Source organism: Wasmannia auropunctata, unplaced genomic scaffold (assembly GCF_000956235.1).
Source record: "Wasmannia auropunctata unplaced genomic scaffold, wasmannia.A_1.0 LD336064.1, whole genome shotgun sequence".
Classification (NCBI taxonomy): Eukaryota; Metazoa; Arthropoda; class Insecta; order Hymenoptera; family Formicidae; genus Wasmannia; species Wasmannia auropunctata.
Genome location: NW_012026826.1, coordinates 146,160 through 149,799, shown reverse-complemented (window position 1 = coordinate 149,799; position 3,640 = coordinate 146,160). Strand labels below are relative to the sequence as shown.

Here is a 3,640-nt window from a genome sequence, read left to right as displayed (position 1 = left end):
TAATTTTAAAAAACCGCGCTTTTAATATATTAATAAATAGCGACAAGCGCTGCGATCGAAAAGACAGGTGGCTCCGACACGACAGTGGGCCACGAGCAATTAGCAGAAACCGGCAGATCGTTTCCGGCAGCTCCAAAGTTAAGAAAGCACTGGCATAGCTCCGCGAAGTAACTCCATGAGTTAAAGAATAAGTTTTTTCTTCGTTCAGCTACCTTAGCAAATATCCGAAATTCGTTTTTTGTAATTCAAACTGTTTCTTTGTATTTTCTCCGTTTGATTTCACGCTTATTTCTGTTAGTGCTATTTTTCAACGAAAGTACTTTATAATAAAAAAGTTGTTATAATACAACCGAGCACGTGTTCGCCTGATTTCACCCTCTGCCAACACTAGTAAATAGCTTTTGATAAATTCCAACGTTTTTTATAAATAGCGCTTGATAAATTCCAATTCCTCAGTCTTTTTCGAGTTATTGCCAAGTACGTATTTGCTAATAAAAAAATAAGTAATTTTTTGTTTAGCATATATTTTACCTTAGATATTATTATTTATTATTTATTTGAATAAATTTAAAATGTGGATGTTTAATTAAATAAAAATAACTATAAATAAACTTTTTATATTCGATATATTCGTGGTCGCGATCGCGGTTGCCTAGCGCGCAGCGCGTGGTGAGGGTAATTGATTGTCTAGCGCGCGATAATCCATTACCTCCACCCCGCGCTAGGCAATCGCGTAGTGGTATTGTTAAAACAATTACCTCCCACCCCGCGCCGTGCGCTGTAGCCGATCGCGGTCCGCGGTGGGCGGCCGTATTTCGCTACGCGTTCATATTCAGTGATCTTTATAAATTAATATCTCGATAACTATTGCGAAGATTATTGCAAAATGATAGAGGACTTTTCTGCTCAGTTTAGCCCACTCTATCTACGAACGATTTACCATTGAGTACCGAACACCCTGTATAATTGAAAAATAGTCATATTACCATAGAATCAGAGAAATCTAAAAAAATGAATTGAAATAAATCAATTCGCTTTTCCTTCTGGCACATCTGCTATTAAAAATAACTTGTAATTGTGTAATACATTAAGAATTTAATAGGGATATATATTATATATTATAGCCTATATATTATATATATATATATATATATATAATATATAGGGTGTCCGCTACTCAATGGTACAGCGCACGTGGGCAGGTAGAGTGTTCTAAACTGAATCGAAAGTCCTCTACTATTTTGCGATCTTCGCAATAGTTATCGAAATACTATTCATAAAAAATTCATAAAAATATATCATTAAAAAAAAATGAATGCCAAATACATAATAAAAAGTATCATACATTACATCTTTCCTAAACCAAAAATATTATTTTAACAAATAAAAGTTGTTCGAAAACAAATATCATGAGATCATAGAAGTTGTGCCAAGTATTTGATTAAACATAGAGACAAAAATCTTTTATTCTAAACCAAAAATATTTTTTTAATGAATTAACCGTTTAATCCAAAAGTATATGCAGCAAAAGTTTAATGTCATTGTTTTTCTAAATAATTTAAGTTATATATATATTATATACAAAAGCATGTCCATATTATAATTTAGTTTCTTTTTTGTAAAATTTTTGTTTGATATAAGGTAAGTAATAATGTGTGAGTCGTATATACGGGGAAGGTCACTCCACGTATTAGTTTTTTAAAAAATGTTTATTATTACTGAGACTTGTCTAATACACCAAAAATTTATATACACAAACTCGATCGCGTTAATAATATGATACGAGAGGACTCGGCTTCTTTAATATCGATATATGTGAGGACTTGGCCTCGGTTCTACGAGAGGATTCGGCCTCTTATTGTCTCGCGGAGGACTCGGCCTCACGATAACTTTCGAGAACTCGGTTTTACGTTTTCTAAGCGTACGCTTCGCTACGAAAATCGTATCTGTCTAGGCCCATCGGGGCTGTCCCTTAATAGGGAAACTCTCGGCGAGCATGGGCCAATCATGAGTCATGCGAGACTCATGGGTTGGTCCTGCCGTTTTCTTTGTTTTTAAATAAATACATCGAACGCAACGTCGGACGCGACGTCGCGCGATAAGGCTGGCGCCGAACTCGGCTATTACTCTATTTATTCAAAAAGATATTTTCTTTATGGTCTGTCCGCCGTATTTGCTTACCGCTTCGCTCGGCGACGCGGAATGCATAGAACTGCGTAGTGGCCCCACTAACATATACGCAACAACTATATGCGCAACAAATAATAATAATGAAAAGACATAAAAAATAATTAACAAAATAATTTTCTTTTACAAAAATTAAGTTTAAAGAATGAGAAAAAATTGATCCATATATAATTACAATAATTACACATAACTGTTAAAATTATATCTAATTATGGGGAATTTTATATGCTTTATTATATCAATTAATTATTTATATGTTTTATTAAGGGTTGTCATATTTATATAGTTTATCAGAGAGAGTCATGCTCATTTTATCATTGTTGTTTATTAAAGTTAATGATGCTTATATGTTCGTTCATGACGGCGTAAATCGAGCGGCTAGACGTTGCTCGGCGCTTGCTAAGCTTGCTCAGTATATACTATATATAGTTTGGTACCCAGGAAGACAGAAGATATTATTTTATTATTTTATTACTTCTCTCCATTGTGATCGCGATTCAGATTTAATATTTGATTTGGAAGGCGCGTCAGGAGTGTGTTCGGATGCGATCCGTATATTATTGTGCAGCCAATATCATCCCATTTAGAGAAGATACATTGCTGCCCGAGGGATAGGCTTAGCGATGGTCAGGGCGATCGATTTTTGGTATTGATTTTGGTTTTGTATTTAATCAGCGCTGCGAGCTGATACGAACAAAACAGAGGACTGTAACAAATAATTTAAATAAAAGAAATAAAATGGACAAGAAGGAAAATTAAGAGAAATTATAAATTGGTGCTTTCAAAAATGCAGAAGCAAATTGGTGTGACCGATTGGGATATAGGTTCATCTTACAATTAGCGAATGTCTCCATAAACTAATGATTACACGTTTCTTGCAGAATGTACAACTAGTAAATATAATTAAATAAGTCTGACGAGAAAATGTTCATTGAGGACAAAAATAATGATGAAATAAATAAACGAATATTTTGTCACTGTAGGGGAGACCGGGGCTCGTTGGCACAGTTTTCACAATTTAGACATTCCTGTTTCTAAACAACTATTTATTATGATTAAACTATATTAATATGGTAGAATATATATAAAAGGTTCAGTCGAACCTTTCTCTACATTTTCATGCCAGGAAAGATTCTGTATACTGTATAGTTTTTTTGTAGTAAGTGAAATACGAACATGCTGCAAGGTAGCCAATTTATCCCAATAGTCGGGTAAGACTGATATATGACACATATCACAGTGTAAGTTGCTTAAGCGATAAATTCCATATTAAATTAATGAAAACATAATAGAAGTAAAAACAAATCGTAAATATGTATTTCTTAAAAAGATCGCATCTTTTAGAGTTATTTTGTAATGATTAAATAGCAAAATGCTGTTATAGAGTGATAAATGTAAACTATTTTAGATGTAGCTTATTTTACTACAGAAATATTAAATAAAAAACGTTTTG

At 33.4% G+C, this 3,640-nt stretch overlaps 1 protein-coding gene across 1 annotated transcript in view; it reads left to right on the top strand.

Annotated features, from left to right (window-relative positions):
- The window catches only part of LOC105450293 (trypsin epsilon-like), an 8,141-nt gene that overhangs the window by 3,304 nt on the left and 1,197 nt on the right, over positions 1-3,640 (top strand). The gene's annotated exons all lie outside the window — the stretch shown is intronic.